Genomic DNA, 24530 nt, shown 5'->3' with positions numbered 1-24530 from the left:
GCTTAATAAACTACTCACAGTAGCTTATTTTTGAAATAGTCCACGATGCCCTGCCACACAACTGGGCTAATAGGCTACTGAGTGTAGCTTATTAAGTTACTGTGCCTTATCTGTCCCATCTGCCCATCCCTTGCACCACTGCAGTCCTCCCACCCAAGCAGTGGTGCTGTTTCACCCATTCATTACATCACAGCAGGGGCTGCAAGAAGTGAAATCCTGGTAGGCACCAAAAAGGGTGTGGCACAATAAACCCCTGGGGGTTTGCAGGATTGGGAAAAAAGTTCATAGGCAGCCTCCTCTAGCTGGGAGGCACCCAACACAACCTCAGTTGTGCTTCCCCCCCCCCATAGCCATTGTTGGCATAGATGTCTTTAGTGTTCTCAAATTGTTTGCTATAGCGCTTTAGCACTAAAGTGGAATTGTGCATTTCCCCCTCCCCCTAGCTATTGCTGGCAGAGCCACATCTGTTCTCAATATTGCTAAAGTGCTCTGTCACTATATCACAGTTGTACATTTAAAGGGTTCCCGCAGTACTGCCTATGGGTTTAAATGCGCAACTGCGATATAGCAACAGTGCAAATTAGGGGGACAGCTGAAACCAGCTACTGCAGTATTATCTATGGTTTAAAGGCAAAAATCCCAGGTGCCAAAAATGGGGTGGTGTCTGTAAACCCTTGGAATTTTGCAGGATCGGGACAAAACTTGACACACAGCTTCCCCACACTGCAGCAGAGTGGTACTGCCCAACTTTGATTTTTCATGGAGAAGTGGCCAGAAAAGTGAAAGGAGGTGGAGTTCTAACTGCTGGGCAGTTTGCTGGAATGGGGTGAAATTGCATAGGTGGGGTGGCCTCCAAAAGTTGTACTGGATAACTGTGCAATTTTGCTTCCTTGGGGAAAAGTGCGCAGGAAAGGAATAATGGGGTGGGAGCTATAACTCCTTGGCAGTTAGCTGGAATGAGGCAAAATTGCACAGATGGGGATCCCTCATGGGGACCCTCTAAACGTTGTAGTGGATAGCAGCACAGTTTTGCGTTTTTCATGGAAAAGTGAGCATGTTTTCCCCCTATTCCCCCATTTTCCCGTATTCCACAGTTGCCTCTATTCTTTATTTTTTATTTTCCCTTTGCACTTTTGCGCATTTCCAAATTGGTGCATTTTCAGAGTTGTGAACAAGGGTCTTTTCCCTCAATACTTTCCCTTTTCCTTTTACACAAATGCATAAATGTGCATTAGCACATTTTCACAGTAGCGATCAGGGAGGTCTGTGATTGTCTGACTTTGCAGCTGCAGGATCGCACAGTCAGGGGAGGCTGGCCAGAAAAGGAAAAAGGGAGTGGGAGCTAGAACTCCCTGACAGTTTTCTGGAATGGGGCAAAACTGCACATCTGGGGTGCCCTCAGATGGTGTACTGGAGAATTGCACAATTTTCATGGAAAAGTGCACATTTCTTCCCCTATTCCCCTATTCCCCCCTATTCACAGTAGCAATTAAAGAAGCCTCGTGATGGCTCAATCAGTGGAGGATGTATTTGTACTCCCAGGAAGCTGTCATTGTGTAACTTCGCTGTAGTGTGGTATCAGGGAAGGCTGTGCTTGTTTGGCTCCGGATCGACCGGATGTCCCTTGGCTGCTTGTCAGATCTTGGAAAAATGCTCTGCAGGCTGGAGCAGAGCGGCCACAACGCTTTTGACTGCTCTTGTCAGGCAACTCTGTAGGCGATCAGAATAAACCACGCTGAGCGCCAGATGACATGATAACCCACGGTGGGTTAAATAAGCCATGGAGGCTTATTTAACCCATTGTGGCTTATTGTGATGTCTGAACCCAGTCAGAAAGTCAGGAGACCCTGCTGAATGGTGTAAACTGTGATGTGTGTGGGAGTGGTAGTAGATCCCCCAAAATCAGTTGGAGGGACCTTCTGTGAGCAAAGCCCTTCCTCTCATGGAAGATGCCTTCCTTTCACAGAAGGCAAATCCTGTATGAAACCCAATGTATGTAGCTTTAACAAATTAACTCACAGCATAACTCACAAAACCAAATCTTATCTAGGCTATATGCAAACAAAACACGTATCTCCTAACTGCATATCACCTAACCGCACCACTTAATTTTTATTAGAAGAATGAAAAAACAAATTTGTGATCAGGAAATAGCTTTCAGTGGAATCAGAAGCTTAGAAGGACACACGCACATGCACACACACACGCATTGTGTTAAATAGCAAAATGTAAATGATAATAACTTGCAAAAGCTTGAAAGTAGTCTATTATCTCAGTTCTGTAATTCCTTTTTCTTCCTTTCAGGTTTTTTTTTTAAAAAAAACATGTGACTCTTAACTAATGCTAATGCAGTTAACCCCTTTATATGAAAACTGATTAGAAGGCTGGCTTTCTATCTACAGATTCACTCAGTAGCTCAAGGTCATCTGAAAATTGAGGATTTTGGATTTATAAATATCTCTGATGGAGCTGCACATCTTTTCAAGAGAAGGTTAAGACATCAAACCCCAGGAGGGATTCAGTTCTTTGAAAATGACATGTGGCTCCAAGATTTGCTTGCATTTCTTTCTAGTAACAACCTGGGATTTAACTACAGTATATTTCATAGCATTCTGTAGAACCAGAGATTGCTTTATTTCCTTGCATAAATAACACAGATCTCTTGTACATTCCTCATTTCTTCCTTTAAGCTAAAAGAATTGTAGCAGATCTGAGACTTCTGAGTACATATACTTGATTAAAAGTGCATTATGCAGTGGGAATAATAAGGTCTAAACGTCTTATAGACCTCTCATTAAAAGTCACCTTTAAAAACAACAACCCAGAAACCGTGTTCTTTCTCCCTTATAATCAAATGGCATCTCATAACCACCTAGCAATTTTTTAATATCCCCTGGACTCCATTGTATTGTGCCAAGGCTCAGACACTGTCAAGGAAAAGAGCCTACTGTCGTATTTAAGAACAGTTATTGGGACAGGTTTTACAGGCAGTGGACTAAGACAATTCAGAAACAATTGCTTATGTGATAGTTTGAGGATTTGTCCCTGTCAAACAGTTAATATTGCTCTAATACATGAAGTAGGCCGTATAAGACAGCAATAATGAAAAATGTCAGGAAAGACAATATCAATTGTTATTCAACATCCACATCAAAAGATTACTTTTTTGTCAGTAGCTTTCAGAAAATGTATTTTCCATCAGATCTGATTGCGTTCCTCTTTGAAGTGCTCCATCCTCCCGGTAGATTTAATGTGACATCCAGGCACTTTTTAGTCCCTGGGCCTCTGAGGCGATTCAAAGAGGCACAACAAGCCATCACAGGTTTATCCTCAAAGGCCGACACTGTCTGTCTGATTTATTGTAACTTTAAGAATCATCTCCAGCAAAGCATGAGCCTTCCTTACCCATCCGCAGCTCCAGACTTTTATCAGTTCATTGGTATGCAGCCTGTACATCCTGGAACTGAGAGCCCTATAGCCACTCATGGAAAATGCATTACCTGCTACTAATCCTTTTTATCTGTAAAGTCTGTATTTTTTATGTATAAGTCATTTTGGGTTATCATAAAATATACATAATTCTCACTTCCCCTTTCTCCCCTCCCTGCCCCCCCCAAAAGAGACAAAAATGAAAAGGGGATATATAATAAGTTATGCGCTCGTGGCGACCTTATCACCAAGGATTCTAAATAAACAGCTCTCTTTATGTAAACATGGAGGGATGTAAAACCGTGATTACTTTCAACAGGGAATAGGAGGGTTTCCATTTTTTTTTGTTCCTCCTTTCAAAGTGAAATGCTGAGAGAAATCATTTTAACCATGTTTGGAAACAGCTTTATTTTACGTTTCATTGGTCTGTGAGGCCTAACAGTTGTAGGGCTAAACGGCCTTTCACACTTTCTTGTCTACTATACACAGTAGACCAATAGCAGCTCCTTAACATTTCCTATTCACTCAGCCTCCTGACTGAATTTGGGTCAATTTAAAATTAATAACCTCAATATTTAAAAGAATGATAAGAAGTGACAGATTCTAGTCACCAGCCCTTGCTTATCAGCATAGGCAGACATCTAAGTACCCTACTCTATTAAATATAATATATAATTAATATAATAATGCATTAATTAATTTCAGTAGTTCAAGTTGCTGTTTCCAGAGCCCCATAGGGCTCCTGCATCTATAAGAGGTCTACATAAGAGAAAATCCCATTAGCTGCAGCTTCTCCCATCTGAGGTATATAAATGCTGGTGACATTTTCTGTCTAGGCAACTCTTAAATGTACAAATACCCTCTCAGGATCCGAATCTAGCAATGTAACAGTACTAAGAGATGAACCACTTTTGAGTGCAGGTGGCAAAAGTGCATACTTTAAAGCCCCCCCTCCCATTTGTTTCCTCTGAACATTTATTGAAAAAACCTTGGCACAACAAGGAGTAGGTTAGCCAGAATCTATTTCCCTATTATGCTTTCTTTCAAGAAGTTTCTGACATGGGGAAATACTCAAATCTCACAAACCCCGCCTGCTTTCTGAAGTGGTACAGTCTATGGCTGCACTGCCGTGCTTTGTATGAACATGTAGGTCAGCCCTATAGCTCATTATCTGAAGTAACACCTGAGGAGGCTTGATGTAGTACTTTGTTAATATAGGGAACACCAAGCCAGGATCCCTGCAACAGACACAGAGGCAATAGAATGACTAATTCCTGATGCAAAAGGTGATCTTGTTCCTTTTAAACATGCTGTGGCAAGGAGAGGTTTGACAGGCAACACTTCTCCCTTCACTATGTTGCAGTGACTCGAACTGCAGTGTAGAGGTCACCAGTGAAGAGTGACATTTGAGAGGAACAACTTGGGATTTTTCTCTGAGGGTTGCTTTTGCCTCTTCCTTAAAAGACACGTTCTCGGAAGTCATGTCCATGTCTCAAGATGAGTGAGAACCTAATGCTAGAAGGGCAATACATATGTCTATTTTGGAGGGAAGACATGTGTAGGGCAAGCTTCTGTTTGCAGCTTCAAAATCTGTGTGCCTACTCTCTAAAACAGACATCAGGGTTGAAAGTGTTATACAAATAATTGATTAACTGACATGATGTGCCAGAAATGGATTTCCTTTCTTTGCTATTAATGATGTTTAACTTTGGTAATCTGAACAGCAATAATGTATTATGCACTGTAAAAAAAAAAAAAGGTAAAGGTGCCCCCAGCCAGTCGTGTCCGACTCTAGGGGGTGGTGCTCATCTCCGTTTCTAAGCTGAAGAGCCAGCGCTGTCCGGAGACGCTTCCGTGGTCATGTGGCCGGCATGACTGAACACCGAGGTGCACGGAACGCTGTCACCTTTCCCGCCGAAGCGGTACCTATTTATCTACTTGCAATTTCTTGCTTTCGAACTGCTAGGTTGGTGTCAGGGTGGACACTGAGCCCATGGAGTCACAGAGTAGTTCTGATTCTGAGGAAGAGCAGTTGCTCCTGGGAGAGGAGCGCACTCCTCTTTCCCAGGGCCAACAGCTGACGGAGATTCCTCCCACCAGCACTCCTAGCTTAGAAAGCAGTCCAGGGAGTGACCAAGCGCAGATAGCAGACTTGGTGGATGCGCGATGCCGACGCAGAGAGCAGTGCCAGATGGAGGGCACGGAAAGGAGGCGTAGTGCCCAGTTGGTGCACAAACAACGGCTGCGCCCAGAGGATCCAAGGGAAAAGGGGAGGGACTCTCCCTAGTCCTTAAGTTCAGGGGTCTGCCAGTAATTCCCTTTCAAATGGGGACCAACTGTTCCGACTTAGGGCATAGTTACTGTGCTGCTCAGATCTAGTTGCAAATGGTATAGTTGTTAAGTTGTAAAAGAAGAATAAAGCTTTGAAAGGAATCCCTTTGTCTGTGTCTGGACTTGGCTACTGGATTAGACTGAGAGAGGCCTCCAAGGAGCCCTTGACAGCTTGGTCCCCGTTCCTCTTTTTTTTTTCTCCCCCCCCTCTCTCTCCGATTACCTTATGGAGGGTGCCGGGGACCCAGCGGTGCAAGCTCTGGTGCAAGAGAACCAGTTGCTCCGTGATCAGATGGCTCAACTGACGGCTGCTGTGCAAAATCTACAGGCTGTGATTCACCCCCCCCCCAATTCCCCCACGCCGCAAGTGCCCGGTGGCGTTGCCAGAGAAGTTTTCTGGTGAGAAAGGACTTTTTCAGATTTTCAGGGCCCAATCAGAGCTGTACATGCGTCTTAGGCCTGAGGATTTCCAGACGGAACAGGTTCGTGTGGGTTTCATCATTAACCTACTGTCAGGCATGGCAGGGCTTCGGGGCTCCTCCTCGCTAATGACCCCCTGCTCGGGGACTATCAAGGTTTCATGACAGCCATGGCACTTTTTTTGGTGACCCCCTGCGCACGCAGATGGCTTCTTGGGAGATTCGCTGCCTCCGGCAGGGCAAGGACTCAGTTTCCAGCTACGCGACAACCTTTCGCTCGCTGATGCAGGATTTACAGTGGAATGATGCCTCGCTAGTGGCTCAGTTTTTGGATGGTTTGAACGATGAGATTTTGGATGAGTTGGCGCGCACGCCCAGCCCGCCTACTTTGGAGGACCTCATCCAGACCTGCCTTCAGATAGATAGTCAGCTGGAGGGGCGCCGGCAGACCCGGCGGGGCGCTGGGGTCCGGGATTTCCCTCCTCCCATTCCCCCACATTTCCTGCCTCCTCCCCCACCCCCCGCTCCGGCGCTGGAGGTGGAGGAGACCCCGATGCAGCTGGGAGCTACCCAAGCATCGCTGCCGCCAGAGGAGTTTGAGCGCCAGCGTGCTGAGCGCCGATGTTTTCGATGTGGAAAGCTGGGGCATTTCGCCAAGACCTGCCAAGTGAAATCCACAGCTCCGCTGCCTTCTCCTCCTCTCCTTCCCCTTCCTCCTCCTCCTTGTCCCCAGGCCTGACTAGACTGCCCCCCAAGCTTGTTGGGGGCCTCCAGTGTGGGGTCAGTTCCCCACCGGGTGGGTGCCTTCCCCAACCCCCCCACCCTCCCATCTGCTGTTGCATGTTCACCTCCGCTCGCCTCAGTGGGGGGGGGTGGAGACCCTAGCTTTAGTGGACTCGGGGGCTATGACCAGTTTCATGGATGAGACCTTCGCCCTTTTCCACAAGATTCCTACCCTGCCACTTCCTGCCCCCTTGGCAGTGGAGACCATTGATGGGCGTCCTCTCTCTTCGGGCGCGGTGACCCGGATTACAGTTCCGCTCACTCTGCGCACCCAGTCCCACGTTGAGCAGATTCAGTTTCACTTAGCCAAGGTTCCCTTATACCCAATCATGCTGGGTGTTTCCTGGCTCTCTAAGCACAACCCTCAGATTTCTTGGGGGCTTCAGCAAGTGGAGTTTGCGTCTCCCTACTGTCGGGAACATTGCCTCCTGGAGGAGGCGCCAGTCCCAGCCCAGGCCTTAACTCTTTCCTCCCTCTCCTTGTCTGCTTCTGGCAGTCCTTCAGCGACCGTCATCCTCCCAGAGAAGTATGCAGCTTTTCGAGATGTGTTTGACAAGAAGGAGGCTGACTGGCTTCCCCCCCACCGCCCTTTTGACTGTGCCATTAACCTCATTCCGGGGGCGACCATCCCCGCTGGCCGGCTGTATCCGATGTCGGAGCCGGAACTTCGAGCTCTGCAGGAGTTTTTGGACACAAATCTCAAACGTGGTTTCATTTGCCCCTCCTCCTCCCCCGCCTGCGCTCCTACCTTCTTTGTGGCCAAGAGATCTGGAGAGCTCTGCCCGGTGCACGATTTCAGAAATCTAAATTCCGTTTCCATCCCTGACAAGTACCCCCTCCCCCTCATACCTGAGATGCTGGAGCGCCTGGGGCGAGCCAAGGTTTTCACAAAGTTGGACCTGCGTAACGCATACAATCTCATTAGCATCCGGGAGGGGGATGAGTGGAAGACCTGTTTCGGGACCCGGTACGGAGTGTATGAATACCTAGTAATGCCTTTTGGGCTCGCCTGCTCCCCCCCCCACTTTTTCGCGTTTTATGAATGCCATCTTCAGGGACTATTTGGACACTTTCCTCATTGTTTATCTCGATGATTTACTTATATTTTCTGAGGACTCCGATGCCCATCAGCTCCATGTCTCTGCCATACCTCAGTGCCTCCGCAAGAACCATCTTTATGCCAAGCTGGAGAAATGTGCGTTTGACCTAACCTCTTTGGACTTTCTTGGCTACATTATTTCACCTGATGGTATCAGGATGGATCCTGCAAAGGTCCAGGCTGTCCTCTCCTGGCAGGCTCCATCCACCAAGAAGGACTTGCAACGTTTTCTGGGTTTTGCTAATTTTTACAGAAAGTTCCTGCCCAGCTTTGCTCAGCTCACTTCTCCTCTCACGGACCTCCTTAAGGGCAAGAAATCTCCTTTTCATTGGATGGCATCTGCCCAACAGGCTTTCGAGGAAGTTAAGAAGCTTTTCAGTTCTGAGCCGATCCTGTTACATCCCGACCCGAGGAAGCCTTTTGTAGTGCAAACTGATGCCTCTGACTTCGCGGTGGGGGCGGTGCTCTTTCAGCCAGATCGGGAGGGCGGCGGGCTGCAACCCTGCGCCTACCACTCCAGGAAACTGACCATGTCTGAGAGGAATTATACCATCTGGGAGAAGGAACTGTTGGCCATCAAATCCACTTTGGAGACCTGGCATCATCTCCTGGAGGGGGTGCAGCACCCAGTTGAAGTTAGAACCGACCATCGCAACTTCGAACATCTTCAGACAGCCCGTGCCTTAAACCAGTGGCAGATTAGGTGGTCACTTTTTTTTCTTGGTTCCACCTTAAGATTTGCCATGTGAAGGCCTCAGACAATCTACAAGCAGATGCTCTTTCTCATAAGCCTGACCTCCAGCCAGGGAGTGAGGAAACTCCCCCCCCTCTGATTCTTCCCCCCCAAGGCCTGGCGGCAGCTGCAGTGCCTCATTCTTGGGAGGAGCTCCTTCTCTCTGCACAGGCTCAGGATGCTTTTGTTCGCACAAAGGTGGAGGAATTGGGGCTAGCCTCTGCCCCCCCCACTCTACCCCCTTCTCTTTGCGAGGTGACCTGCTTTACCATTCCGGCCGGGTCTATGTGCCTTCTAGACCCCTCCGCGAGAAGGTCCTCCATCAGTGCCACGACTCCCCCACAGCTGGGCATTTTGGCGTCACCAAGACCTTGCATGGAGTGACGAGGGATTTTTGGTGGCCTCGTGTGTGTCAGGACGTCAAGTCCTATGTCGCCTCCTGCCCAACCTGCCAGCGGGTGAAGGCCCCCTCAGGCAAGCCCACAGGCTTGCTTCACCCCCTGTCTACCCCCTCAGGACCTTGGAAACTGCTCTCCCTTGACTTCATCACTGACTTGCCTCCCTCACACAGTAAGACCACTATTCTGGTGGTGGTGGATTTGTTTTCTAAGATGGCCTATTTCATCCCCTGCTCTGGGTTGCCCACAGCCAGGGAGACGGCAGAGCTGTTCGTGGCGCAGGTTTTCTGCCTCCACGGATGGCCTGAGGGTCTCGTTTCCGATAGGGGGGCCCAATTCACTGCCCATTTCTGGAGGGAGCTACTGGCATTGCCCATGTGACGCTCCGTCTTTCTTCCGCCCACCATCCACAGACGGACGGTCAGACTGAGTGCACCAATGCGACTCTGGAGCAATATCTGCGCTGTTATGTAAATTACCAGCAGGATGACTGGTTTTCCTTGCTGCCTCTCGCAGAACTTGCTTATAACAATGCCTGCCATGCTTCCACTCGCCAAACTCCATTTTTTGCCAATTTTGGTTACCACCCCAAGGCCTTCCCATCCACCCTAGCTCCCTCTTCGGTGCCAGAGGCCCAGGACTTTTTAGAGGAGTTGTGAGCGGTACGCCACCTCTTACAGGACTCCCTCGAGCAAGCCAAGACAGCCTACAAGGCCTCAGCAGACCGGCAGCGCCAGCCGGGTCCGTCTCTGCAACCGGGGGACTGGGTTTGGTTGTCCACCCAATACCTCCCCTCTCACTCGCCCGCAAGGAAGCTCGCACCTCGCCGCATGGGGCCTTTCCAGATTACGGTCCAGATTAACCCTGTTGCTTTTTGCCTGGCTCTCCCACCCTCCATGAAGATCCATCCCGTTTTTCATCGGTCCTTGCTGTCCCCCCTGGTTTCTGGCGACCCTCATCGCTCGGTTGGCTCCCCCCCGCCGCCAATGCTAGTGGAGGGGGAGGAGGAGTTTGAGGTCGCAGAGATTCTGGACTCCTGCCTTTCTCATGGCCGCTTGCAATATCTGGTGGACTGGAAGGGGTACGGGCCTGATGAGCGATCCTGGGAACCCGCGGAAAATGTGCATGCTCCGTTGCTGCTGAGGCGCTTCCACCAGCTGTACCCCCACAAACCTGGGGCCCCAGGGGAGGAGCACAAGGGGGGGCCTCATGGGAGTGGGGATGATGTCAGGGTGGACACTGAGCCCATGGAGTCCCAGAGTAGTTCTGATTCTGAGGAAGAGCAGTCGCTCCTGGGAGAGGAGCGCGCTCCTCTTTCCCAGGGCCAACAGCTGATGGAGATTCCTCCCACCAGCACTCCTAGTTTAGAAAGCAGTCCAGGGAGTGACCGAGCGCAGATAGCAGACTTGGTGGATGCGCGACGCCAACTCAGAGAGCGTCGCCAGATGGAGGGCGCGGAAAGGAGGTGTAGTGCCCGGTTGGCGCACAAACAACGGCTGCGCCCAGAGGATCCAAGGGAAAAGGGGAGGGACTCTCCCTAGTCCTTAAGTTCAGGGGTCTGCCAGTAATTCCCTTTCAAACGGGGACCAACTGCTCCGACTTAGGGCATAGGTACTGTGCTGCTCAGTTCTAGTTGCAAACGGTATAGTTGTTAAGTTGTAAAAGAAGAATAAAGCTTTGAAAGGAATCCCTTTGTTTGTGTCTGGACTTGGCTACTGGATTAGACTGAGAGAGGCCTCCAAGGAGCCCTTGACAGTTGGCAGGAGCTGGGACTGAAGACGGGGGCTCACTCCGTCACGTAGCACTCGGGTCTCGAACTGCTGTCCTGCCGACCTTCCGGTCTGCAGTTCAGCGTCTTAACCACTAAGCCACCGCGGCCCCATGCACTGTAGGCTGCAAGCTTAAGTTCTGAGAGCACATCTATGCCTTTTTAAGGAATGTGAGGAAGAGCCCTGTGTTTCCTTTTCCCCACTAAAGGCTGATTTTCATGACAACTCTGCCATGCTATCCACTATGTGCATTGGGTTTTAAGTGGCCAATAACTCTTATGGGGGTGTTCATGTGACACTCCATGTCATGTACAGAAATGTATATACACTGGCTGTTTGTGTGCTTTTGTGAAAGCTTGCAGCAATGCGTGACAAGTCAAGGTATTCAGGTCACTTTGTGTGCTATGGGTGTCATACAATCATCTTGTGTGTTCTGGCATGGTTATAAAGGTTATAACATGTGAAGCTGTTAGAACACCAGAGACACTGTGAGAATTGGCTACGGGATGACTGTGTGACCTGGTTCGCACGACATGCTGGGCTCATCAGAGGTTACTTAACCCACAATGAACCATAGTACATGCAACATTTTGAATATGCAACCGGTTGCTGAGTCGTGTGAACCCAGCCACTGTGGGTTGTTTGAGGGTTAAGGAACTCTCACATAACCCTACTACAAACTGAGGGTTATGTGAGGGTTGTTTAACCAAAATGGGCCCATTATTTATGATATATTTTACAAGAGTTTTTAAACCCACCTTTCAGGGTGCACTGCCCTAACAAGGCAGCTTATAATACAGCACTGAAAAACAAGATGGAAGGATCAGCTTTCTTGGTGACTCCTGAAGTATGCAGAAGTACAAAACATAAAAAAAATCCAAAAGGGGGCAACCCCTTAAAAACTTCCAGTGACCATTAAGCATGTTCAGTTGGTACCAGAAGCCACAGAATATTGAGTGACAATTGCTAAAGAAAACTGTGGGGTGGGAACAGGGAGCACGAAGTGGCCTACTTGAATCCCTTACTGCAGGGGTGGGAAGAATATAAGAACATAAGAAGAGCCCTGCTAGATCAGACCAAGGGTCCATCTCAGCAGCTTGTTCACACAGTGGCCAACCAGCTGCCGGCGTGAGATCCACATGCAAGATATGAATGCAACACCACCCTGCCACCCATGTTCCCCAGCAACTGGTGTACATAGGCATACTGCCTCTTATACCGGGGGTAGTATATAGCCTTCAGGACCAGTAGCCATTTATAACTTTCTCCTCCAGGAATTTATCTAACCCCATTTTTAAGCCATCCAAATTGGTGGCCATCACTACATGTTGTGGTAGCAAATTCCATAGTTTAACTATGTGCGGTGTGAAGAAGTGCTTCCTTTTATCTCTCCTGAATCTCCCACCAATCAGCTTTATAGGATAACCCCAGGTTCTAGTATTATGAGAGTGGGAGAAAAATGTCTCCCTATCCACATTCCTCACACCATGCATAATTTTGTAGACCTCTACCATGTCTCCCCTTACCTTCCTTTTTGCCAAGCTAACCAATCCCAGCTGTTGTAATCTTCCCTCATAGGGGAGATGCTCCAGCCCCTTGATCATTTTAGTCTCCCTTTTCTGCACTTTTTCCAGTCCTACAATATCCTTTTTTAGGTGTGGTGATCAGAACTGTACCCAGTACTCCAAGTGTGGTCACACCATAGATTTGTATAAGGGCAGAATGATATTGATAGTTTTATTCTCAATTCCTTTTCTAATTATGCCTAACATGGAGTTTGCCTTTTTTTTTACAGCGACTGCACAATGGGTTGACTTTTTTTATTGAGCGGTCTCTTTCTTGGTTGGTCATCACTAGCTCAGTTCCCATCAGATTATACTTGAAGCTGGGATTCTTTTTGCCCCAATGTGCATCACTTTACACTTGCCTACATTGAATCACATTTGCCATTTGGATGCCCATTCTCCCAGTTTGGAGAGATCCTTTTGGAGCTCCTCACCATCCCTTTTAGATCTCCAGATGTTTTGGACTTCAACTCCCAGCATTCCTGACGATTGGCCATACTGTCAGGAGCTTCTGGGAGTTGAAGTCCAAAACATCTGGAGATCTACCTTCTATCCACCCCTGCCTTACAGCTTATAATAACCTGGAAGAGGCCTTGCTGGCTGGTTGGCTAGAACCCTGAAGTGGAACACTCCTGTTAGCAGGTGAGGATATACTGCAACATTGTGTTGCAGGTCCCACTTGTTATATCTAGTCCACAATATGGGATCACTTTTATAAGGATGGGGAGCCACAGCACAATGACAGAGAAATGTAACTTTGTCCTGACATTATATTTTTTAAGGTAAAAACATATTATGTAAAATGTATCCTAATTTTGGGGGAAACTCAATTTCATAGCTTTTGGTGAATAAAATAAAATTAATTAATTAATTACACTTTTGGACTGCCCAATAAAGAAAGTTTTCTGGATGGTGTATACGTAAATTTAAAAACATAAAATCTAAAATCACAATAAAACAATAATAAAATAGCACAAGATAAACTAACAGAAAGTAACACAAAGTAAATGCCATTATTAATAGATAATTCCATCTGAAAAGGCCAGTTATACTTCAGGGCTTCTCCACACAGGGCTTTTATCCTGCTTGGTTACTCACAGAAGTTTGCAGGCCCTTTACATGATGTCATCAACCTCCAGTGCCTTTCCCATGCTTTCTGTCCATTTCTGTGGCTTTATTTGAAATGGAGATAATGAGGTAATAAAAAAAACCAATTGAATTTTGTCCATGTAAAGAGGGACTTGTGCTATAACAGCATCATCATCTAGTAGCTGTATAATGAAACATATAGAACTTGCAGCCCCCAAATAAAAAAGAGGAAGTGCATGTGAAGGAGCTGATCTTAATCCCTCAAAGAATCCAGAAGCAGCAGGATAAAAAGCCCAGTGTGGAGAAGCTGTCTTTCTCACCTATTTTATTTGAATATCTCAGTTTCAGCTTTCCCTTCCTCAGAACTTCTGATTATTTATTCATTCCTTATTCCTGTGTTTTTTTTAATAGTTTTAAAAAAAAAATCTACCAGCCCTATAGAAAAATATCAAGCTTTTATAAATTTATCTAGTGTGCACTCCCCCCTGTTTTTCTTAAGGGACATTCAACTGACATATTAATTCAGCTGAAATGATAATTGTAACAGCGTGATTGTGTAGAAGGGTTAGCACAGATCAGTTATCATGGATAGAGGTCTCTTAAATCATGCCAGCACAATACCTCTGTCAATGGAAGGCAAGCTGGAATGTGATAAGCCTATCACACATTAACAGCTACTTTAGCTGCGCTTTTTAGTCTAGTTTTGCTTTGAGCTTTGCCAGTGAAATGGCCCTTCATCTGCCAACACATCCATCTCATATGCACACACTCATTCATCTTCTATCAGTCCATTTTTCAGTCTTGAGATTTTCTATGCTCAAAATGAATTGCCCTGTTTTTCTGTCACCTTCATAGTAGATCATTTGGTCCCATAATCCAATGTAATCATTTTAATCCTAAACTGATCAAATCTATGTGCCAGACTTTTACTTGTTCACATATGTTTTCCCATGCCAGGCTTTCGGTTTATAGCTTTTCTTTGTACAGACTACACCCATGGAGTAAAATCCAGCATAAGCCCTACTTAGAGTAGACCCATTGAAACAAATGAGACTTAAGTTAGTCATGACTAGTTCAGGTCCCATTCATTTCAATGGGTCTACTCTAAATAGGACTTATTTTGGATTTTACCCATGGTCACCATAGATTCAAAAACCATTAGGTCCATTTATTAAAAGCAGTCATTCCAAAATGGCAGCACACAAATGTTCATATTTGGGTGAGAGCCATAGCATAGTGGTAGAGCTCATGTTTTGCATGCAGATGGTCCCAGGTTCATTCCCTGCATCTCCAGGTAGCACTGGGAAAGAATCCTGCCTGAAATTCTGGGGAGCCTCTACCAGTCAGTGTAGATCAGGGGTGGGCAACATCCAAGCACTGGGGACCACATTGCCTCCTGGATGCATCCTACCCCTGCTGCTGCTGCACTGGCAAAACAGCAGCAAGGCACGAGGGGACCGCGTGCCTCTTGTCTGAAGGCAGAATCACCCCCTGTCCCATCCAAAGGCTTGTGGTAGCACAATTCTGCTTGCAGACAAGGCAAATGCTCCCCATCTGCCTTGCAAAAGGTTTGCTTGCAAAATCACCACTTTTTTGGGGGAAGGTGCTGTGGCTGTGGCAGGGGTCCCCACGAAAATGGCCATGGAATATGCAGCCCACAGGTCAAGTGTTATCCATTCCTGGTGTTGACAGTACACCAGTGATGGACCAGTGGCCTGACTTACTCTGTATGCATGCATTATATATATTTATATATTTAGAATACTAATATCCCATCTTATAGCCTCAAGAAGCTCTCAAAGTGGCTTTCAAAAGACGTGTGCAAGACAGGCCGTTCCTACACGAGGCATTTATTGTGCGCTTGTGATTGGCCACTGACAGACGTTTGTGGGTCCATTACCTGACCTCATCAGCATCCAGGGCCCCTGCTGCGCTATCCTCTGCATAAGGTGTCATAATGTAAACCTCTTTTAATCAGGTCTGAATAAATTACACAGTCTCCTGCTATTTTTCAGCCACCAGATGGCACTGTTTTTCATTCAATGGTATGGGGGCTGCTTCGGGATGTACGAAAGTGACTTACCTGTTTGCGGATTATGTTGATGGTTGATGGTGGGGGGGGAGGCATTCCGTCCCTCCCCCCGGAATCCTGGCCGGGGGGGGAGGCGCTCTGTTCCTCCCCCCGGAATCCTCGAACAGTCGGCTGTGCTCCGCGGCAGCTCTGCGAAGCAGCCGGCCAGGCCCGGCCCGGCCAGGCCAGAGCCATCCGCAGCCGGATTTCCGGCCGTGGAGGGCTCTGGGTAAAACAAAACAAAATGAAAAAACAACCACGTACTCAAATGGCGGCGGCTACAGCCGTCACCATTTGCGTTCCTTCTTTTTGGCCGTCTTAATCTATGTAAATATTTACATAGACTATGATGGCGAAAATCAAGGGGAACGCAAATAGCATAGCAGGCGCTATTTGCGTCCCTTTTTCATTCACCGTTTTAGCCTACGTAAATCTTTACGTAGGCTAAAACAGCGAATCAAAAGGGGATGCAAATAGCGCCCGCTACGCTATTTGCGTTCCCCTTGATTTTTGCCGTCATAGTCTACGTAAATATTTATGTAGATTAAGATGGTAAAAAGAAGGAACGCAAACGGCAGCGGCTGTAGCTGCCGCCATTTGCGTACGCGGTTGTTGTTTTTTTTAAACCCACCCCCAAATTAAAGATTTACGTAGACTATCACGTCTTTTTTTCTTTTTTTTTAAACCTAGCCATGATAGGCTACATAAATCTTTACATAGCCTATCACATCTTTCTTTTCTTTTTTTTCAGAAGCCTGGAAATGGCAGCAGTGGCAGCCGGTCGGAAGACCGCCCACCGCCGCCGCTGCTGCCGGAGCCGCCGCTGCCTAGAAGATCTGCTCCAGGTAAGTCTCATCCCGGGGGGGATCCGCGGGGGGGCGGGGGGTGGCAGGCCGTTCCGCCACATATTTCGGGGGGCCGAATACACTGGCCTTTGGCCTCACCGAGATCCGTGGTGGAATTCTCTGACATCCCTAGGGCTGCTGAGAAAGGACGTTTGGTCGTGTTCAGTTCTAAAGAGCCAATTGTCAATGCGCCTCGGAAAGGGCAGTAAAATGCTCTGTGGGGCTCCCAATTTTTTTCTTTAATGTAGAGGAGCCCACAATCACATGAAACTGTAGTATCAGGAACAGAAATAACAGTGTCCATAAGGAAGGCAGCATTTCCTGCCTTAATCCTTGGTCTTCCTTTAGTCACTTCAGACTATAAGGAAGGTTAGATAGGGCATACACAGGCCTGGGCACAAAAATACCATTTCACATCTTGATAGGGATGGGGCAAAATATACATTTGGGGGGAGGGAGGGGTTGCAAGATTTACAGCAGGATTCAAATGCCTGCTCTTGGATTAAAGTGCAACGTAATCATGTATTTTAACAGCATTTGTTGTGATTACTTTTAATACCTCATAATAATCAGACACGCAGGTACTCCTGAGGAATAGTCCCATGTGGGGAAAAATGAGAGGAAGCCTCTAGGTGGACAGAAGGATGTTTATTGAGTCCAGTGCATTTCAAATGTAAATGTTCCTATGAAGAAAAAAAGGAATCTTTTTGTAACAGAATTGGAGAGCAAGACTCAAGATGGTTGTGCCTATGGGGCAAAGTAAATGTTTGTTAATGTTTGTGCATATGTGTCCTGGCTTTTTCTACTCTGCTGTAAGTGTGCATGGCCCCAGTTAGGATCACGACTGTGGCACTCTGGGAGAGGAGAGTTTAAGTTTCAACCCATTTTTGTGTGTGTGAAATTCCAACCCCTGCAATGGGGGTCTGCTAAAAAGACTGAGAGAAACCTCAGTTGACTCCATGAGGAAAACATATTCTAATACAGAAACATTTTTTTCCCTTGAAAGCACTCCACAGGTGTCTTTCATTCCTGTTTATGTACAATGGATTACCTTAAAATTAAATAGATCTAACTTCTACAAGTATCTTGCTTGTGTGATTCAGAGCCAAACAGATTAAACTTTAGTTCCCACTGTTTAAAAAATATCAGTGTATTGTGTCAGTGGAAATTTTGGAAGAATTTTGAAATTTCCATCCTTGTATAGCATACATCTTAATTTGAAGTACTTTTAAAAGAACTATTCTGTGACATATTTGTCAGAGTGATGTAATAACGGCAAATATCCAACCAATAATTGGAAGCTAAGTAAACGAGTTTGTTTAAGCGCTGTTGTATGCAGGGGAGTACATTAAAGCAGTTCTAAGAGATACTTTAATGGATTTAACATTAGCAATCAGACCTGGGCTCTGTATAAATCAAACAGCATTGCATCTCAGCCTAATGCACACCCACTCATTCATTAACATCATTCAATGTAGATTATAAATATTAGTAGCAAAAACTTCAGTACCTGAAGAGTCTTTCCTCTAACACAGCAATAATTGAACAATAATGATGACATTTTTATGAATCACGATGACTGGTATTGATTTGCACTTGGGGACTGCAGAAAGCTTTTTCAGCCAGTTTACAACAGGAAATGGTTACATTATCAGACAACTAAGAGGAAGAGAAGGAGAGAGAGGGCAAGTGAGAGAAGGAGAGAGAATTGGCTACATGCTGATGCAAGCATTAGACCTTTTCTTACTATCAAAAGCTAAATACAGCAAAACCTTTCTCATTTGGATTTCCCCGATTTCCCCAGAGACCCTGTTATCCGAGGTACCTATTTAGGCTGGCACCATTTCCTACCATGAGGTGATTCTAGTGATCGTGTGTATGTGTGTGTTTTAAATAGAAAGTACAGGGCTGCTATATTCTGTAAGTTGGATTAAACCAGGGGTGGGCAGCAGAATTGGGGTGGGGGGCCAGAAGTCTCCACACTCAGCCTTCCAAGGAGAGAATGACGTGTGGCGGGGATGATATCACTTGGTTCCTGGTGCATAAGAAGCTGATGTGCTGTGTGGCGGACTCTGCTTTGCTGTATAGCAGCTTCCCACGTTGGAGAAGTGCCCTAGTTTGCACAGGCAAAGCTTTCCTGGCTGAGCCGGTAGGTGGTGTGCTCCTCCAGGCGCTGCCTCAGTCAGGGATGCATTGCTTGCATGGTGCCTTCCCAATGGCGGAAGATGTGTGAGTGAAGTTACTGTGATGGAGCCCGTGGCTGGAGATGGGTTCCTGTCCTGTCTGCATTCCTCACTGTTCTCTTGGAAATCAGAGATAGCAGTGGGGATTCCTTCAGAGACTGGGGTCTGGGGGCCAAGCCTCATCCACTGGTGGAATTGAGGAAGGCTTTGCGGACTGGATGAGGGACCTCTGGGCAGAGGATCCCCTTCCATGTTTAAACACACTGCGTTCTCCTCAACAGTCTTGCAAATTCTAGCCTTCTCAAAAACAGGCAAGCTGCTGAATGTCCTCAGGATAAATTCCCATATGCATGTTTGTTCATCATTCAGGGACTGCAAAGCTAAGGGGAATGCTTTTGAGTGTTCCAGTCCAGCACAGTCCAGACAGCACAGACATGACAACCATATTACTTCACATCATATCTCATATGTTACCAGGAACACAGGAACCTGCTTTGTACCAAGCCAGAATTTATCCATCTAGAGCAGGAGAAGTATCTACTTTGACTGGCAGTGGCTGTCCAGGTGGTTCTCCAGCAGAGGTCTCTCTCATCACCTGCTTCCAGATCCTTCTCATTAGTGCCAGGATTGGACCTGGGACCTTTCACATGCAACTGCAGACCCTGTGGTAATGGTGATGCTGGTCCAGTCCTTTTAAGGTTTGCAAAATAGGCATATGAAAATAATTTCACTATGATTTTTTTCTCCCATATAATGCTATGTGATCTTAGTTGAAACCATAGTAATCAGAGGGCTACTCCTGGTGGGTCTGCATATACCTATGCCCTGATTGGAGTCCATCCAGAGAAGAGCCTGCGGTGTGGTGGCCCCCTTTCTGTGGAACTCCCTGCCTCTGGATATCAGGCAGGTGCCAACACTGTGTTGTTTCCGATGCCTCCTGAAAACATCTTTATTCCAGGAAGCCTTCCTTGACTGACCAGCCACAGTTTTTATCAGTATTCTGTTTTTTTAAAAAAATTAATATGGAGTTTTATTCTTTTATCTTATATTTTATTGTTCACCACTCTGGAATCTGCCTAGATGTGGAGCAGTATATAAATGTTGTAAATGAATAAAGTTATTAATTTTAAGCCATCAAACTGTAGTTCCAGATGAGGCTTTTATTGTACAATTGAACTGTGTCATTCATGGAATTTTGGGGGGGGTTTAGATATCTTCATCTTCAATTTGTACTCCCACCCATGTGTTCCCATCACTTCTTCCATTTTTTTTCTTACTAGGAAAAAAACAGGTAAGGATGAAAAGGTAGAATAGGGTTGCTCAGGGCCAAACTAGATGTGACATTAATTGGGTGAATGTAATTAAAGTGCACAGTCCCGGCTATGTAAACAGCAGCCATCAGTGGGCTCTCCTTGAAATGCAAATTGCACTTGCGGAGGTAGGATTTTTGTCTGGACTGGGGCAGGGAGAGAAAGAGTTAACCTCCTCCACCTCTGTGGTTGTGCACATTGTTATGGGTAGTTTGGCCCTAAGACAAGAGAATGACTCAAGCTGTAAAATGTAACATAAGTTACTGACCTGTCATATATCCTCTCCCTGTTTAAAGGGGGAAACACACATGGTGAGGAGCTGAGGAGGGGGGAGGAGTGGTTCAAGCCCCAAATTGGGAAACGGTGATAGGGTGAGGATCATTGCCATTTTCTTCATTACTGTCCTCCAATAGGAGGGAAAAACTTAAACAGCAGCTGCAGCATTCTCTCTGTGTGATGGCTGTTCAAGACTGGTAAACCTCCCCCCCCCCCCCATTTTCTGACATATTATTGACTGGCCTTTGTATTATGTGCCACAGGAGAAAGAAATTGTTTTGGATCTTTCTCAGCTTTAAATGAGGGTTTACTTGGGTGAGGTATGGCTTAAATGGAGCTCCGTGTGCATTAACTTTCCAGTTTGTTTTCTGCTCTGAAGCAAACAAATGGCTGGAGACAAATGTGTCTACTTTATGCAATACTTCATGTGTGTGGGGGATGAAACCCAGGAGGATGTCGACTTTATCAGACTCCTTCGGTGATATATTGCTACTAAATAGCAAAGGCAATGTAACATTCTGAAAATATGTGATCCATTACTGTGAAAAAGAGGAGGACTCCTGATGCTATCCCATCTTCTACATGTGCATTTGTTAGCAAGGTTTTTTCCCCATCCCATTCTGTATCTTCAGGAGGCAGAAAATTAAATATAATCAAGATAGGGGATACAAGAAATACTCACATAGATTGTGATCTTGAGAGGGGAGGGGGATTGTCTATTCCTTCATTTTCTTCACTTGTTTTGCTTTTGTAAGAGATGGTAAAGGTCTGATTTTAAGAAGCAAAACAAATAAAAATGACAGACTAAGGTTGTTCATACAATTATTCTACTGCATTGAAACTGTCCCATTATTTTAGAATAACTACTCTCTGAGAATCTACGAAAAATTCAGCATATGTTTGGAATTTTGCCTATTTAGGAATTTCCCTTCGTCCTTTAAAGAAAGAAAAAAAGACAGCTAATTTAGTTCTTAGAGTTTCTTTTTGCTAACATCTAATAACTTCGCAATTTTAAAATAAAATATTTTAAAAATCTACATGATTGTTGCCTAATTCACTGAAACCCATAAAAATTGTAAAGGGCAGATTATGACTCAGATTTTTTGCAGCCTAAACATTAATAGTCAAAAGTTCATTAACCATCTGAGTGGCTAAAAGTATGCATTAAGAAGCATAATTAACTTTCAGGAGCTTTAAACAGTTTGGCCCCAATCCAGGGACATGAGAAAGCAGCAGAAAGCATATATATATATATATATATATATATATATATATATATATATATATATGAATGAATGAATGAATGAATGAATGATATTGGAGTCTCATTATTTGAGTTCCCAATGACTTTTTCTTTTTCAGAAAGACATGGTGGGGCCCCTGTAATGCAGGATAGGTGGGTTAACTCTTTGCCCCTGTGCTGACATCCAAATGCAATTCCCCCCTGAAGGTGCAATTAGTCATCCTCAGATGTGATTAAGCAGTGATCAACAGTTAGCAAGGCTGCAAGCAATATATTTAGACTCTCCTGTCTTTCTGGCATGTGCACTTGCACTGCTAGAGATCCTAATTTGTTGGAAATCCAGCAACCACAGCTCTATGACCCCATGGGAACTGTAGTCCCTTAATTCACAGTTTGAACTGAAGTGAATATGAAAGAGTACTTTATCTTCCACCTGCCATGATGCATTACATGATGACAAAGGAAGAAGAAAAGCAGTTTTCCAGCCTACTTCTCTGACATCTTAAAGTGCAATCCTATGGTCCCCGGAGAGTGTTCCAGGGACCATAGGATTCTTGAGAGTCCCTCCTCTGAGGCTGTAGAGGCTGCTACAACCTCAGAAGGGGGGCTCAGGAATACAGTCCTTCCCTGCTCCCCTTGCAGCTACCATGGAAAGAACCATGCCGGCTGCTTTCTGAGGTCATAAAGTGACCTTGGAGGATCTCTGAGAGGTCTGCAAGGGGGCGTTCTGGTGGGCGGGGAGGGGAGAAGAGAGACCAGGATATGATGTTCCCTATGGACTCTCCAGCCCCAGCCCTGGCCCTGCCAACACAACTACTCTAGACAGGCTCAGAGGCATGTCAAGAGATAAAAGGGGGAAAAAAGGAGGACAGAGAGGTGAAAATCACCTCCATACCTCCCCCTGCTCTGCCAGCAGCAGCCCAGGAGAGTATTGGATACTCAGAAGCCTCGAAGATGGGAAGCTTCTGTCTAATAAGGGCACAATCCTATGAATTGCGCCCTCACTGATGAAGAAAAATATCTATGAGGAACTGCTTCTTGGCCTTTGGTTATGCTCCAAGCTCTTCTTCCCCACACACATAATGGGTTCTTTTGTACCCCACTGTCAGTGACTGTTCCTGTTACGAATGTGTGCTGTGGAAAGAAGAAGGGCACTTGTCGCAAAATGGTGTCCACTTCCCGAAGAGGCCGTTGGTGCTGTCCAAGCTGACAATCTATTAGATGTTGCATGTATTGTCCATGCTCCTAAGGATTGTGGCTTGGAAACCGAACTCCTGATTGGGCAGATTTGTATGTGGAAACCTGTTTCTAGGGACAGAGTGCCCTTGTTGGATCAGGGGAAGAACAGTAACATACTGTATTTTGGTTAGTTCATTGCCCAAGGAGCAAAGCCTTTAGCCACAAGTAAAAATCAGAATTACTAGTTTTATATGGTAGTCATTTTTTAAATTGTGTATGATCTTCAGAATACATCCTGAAAAAGTATAATTACAAAATGCACTTTGATATGACTTAGAGAGACCACTGAAAGTGGGTTGAGTCAAGATTTAGTCATACTTAGAGTAGACAATTAAAATCAGTGGGCCTTAAGTTAGTCATGCCAAAAGAAGTCCCATTGATTTCAGTGGGCCTGCTCCAAGTATGACTAACTCTAGATCCAACTCTAAAAATTTTCACGTGGCAGAAAAGAAGCCCTAAGGCTATATAAGATAAATACATTTTAAAGGACTGACCATCAAAATATTTCACTATTCAGTCAGCACTCTACATGTTAATGTGGGAAATACTGAGGGAAAATTATTCTTGAACTGTACATTATTTCTATGCACTTTAAAATGCACAAAGTGCTTTACACCCACTATCTCATTTTATCCTCACAACAACCTGATGAAATAATTTAATACTCCTGTTTTTACAGGCAGGAAACTGTGGTCTATTAATCTTTCTGGATATATGCTTGAAATGTCATACAGGATTCTTAGGTTTAAGGCACACACACACACACACGCACACACACACACACACACACACACATGCCAAAAGAAAGAAGTCAATATATATACACTATTGGTTGGATCCAGACTGCATTAGGTCCCATTAATTTCAATGGGAACTAAGCACTAGTACTTTAGCCTGGATCTAGCCCTATGTTAATTAAATTACAAATATATATTTCTGGTAGAACTTATATTACAATATATCTATCTAAGAACAAAATGAAAAATCTCTCCGGGACTTTGCTCCATGCTGTCATTTTACCCTTATTTTCCATCATATCCCTGCTTATGACCTCCCCCCCCCCCCAATTCTACAATCTCAGCCTTGTGTTTCCTCCAATGGAGCCAACAGTCACACTTTGCTATGCCATATATCAGGATTTCACCTCCAGATGTTCCCTGTAGTGCTAATTCTCTCTTCCTTAGAAGTCCCCTTCAGAGGTTTTCCTCCATGTGTTCAAACATCAAGTGCTGGGGCTGTGTGGCTATGTGTATAAACCCCCTTCCTAACATCACTAACCTTGCTGGGTCCACCCCTGAGCTTTGTAAAGGTCTGTAGGGGGATTCTTCACATGTTTAGCTGGACACACTTAGAATCCCCCACATGATCAGGAACCCCAATCGCACAGCTTCCGGTTGCATGGAGGGTGTTCAGCCAAACACACAAAGAACACTCCGTCAGGTACCCTAGAGCTCAACATATGAAGCACGGGGGTGGAGCTGGTGGGATGGGAATGGGGGGGGGCTAGCATATTCTGCCCCCTCCCCCTCCACACACTGTTTGAAGGTGTGGAAGAAAACCTCTAAAAGGGACTCTAATCACTTATCGAAACCTACTGCTTCCCTGATGCACTGAAATAAAGTCAAGCAAGTCTCCCCACATGAGCCCCTTCACCAGCTGAGGGCCAGTCATTCAGCCTTGCTCTCTGTTCCTTCCATATGAGAGGTTTAGATGGCAGTGGCCAGTGGCTGGACTATTTCAGCATCTGC

The sequence above is a fragment of the Heloderma suspectum genome, chromosome 2 (genome assembly GCF_057233095.1).
Source record: "Heloderma suspectum isolate Gila_16-S chromosome 2, 16-S_ref, whole genome shotgun sequence".
Classification (NCBI taxonomy): Eukaryota; Metazoa; Chordata; class Lepidosauria; order Squamata; family Helodermatidae; genus Heloderma; species Heloderma suspectum.
This window is presented reverse-complemented; position numbering follows the sequence as displayed.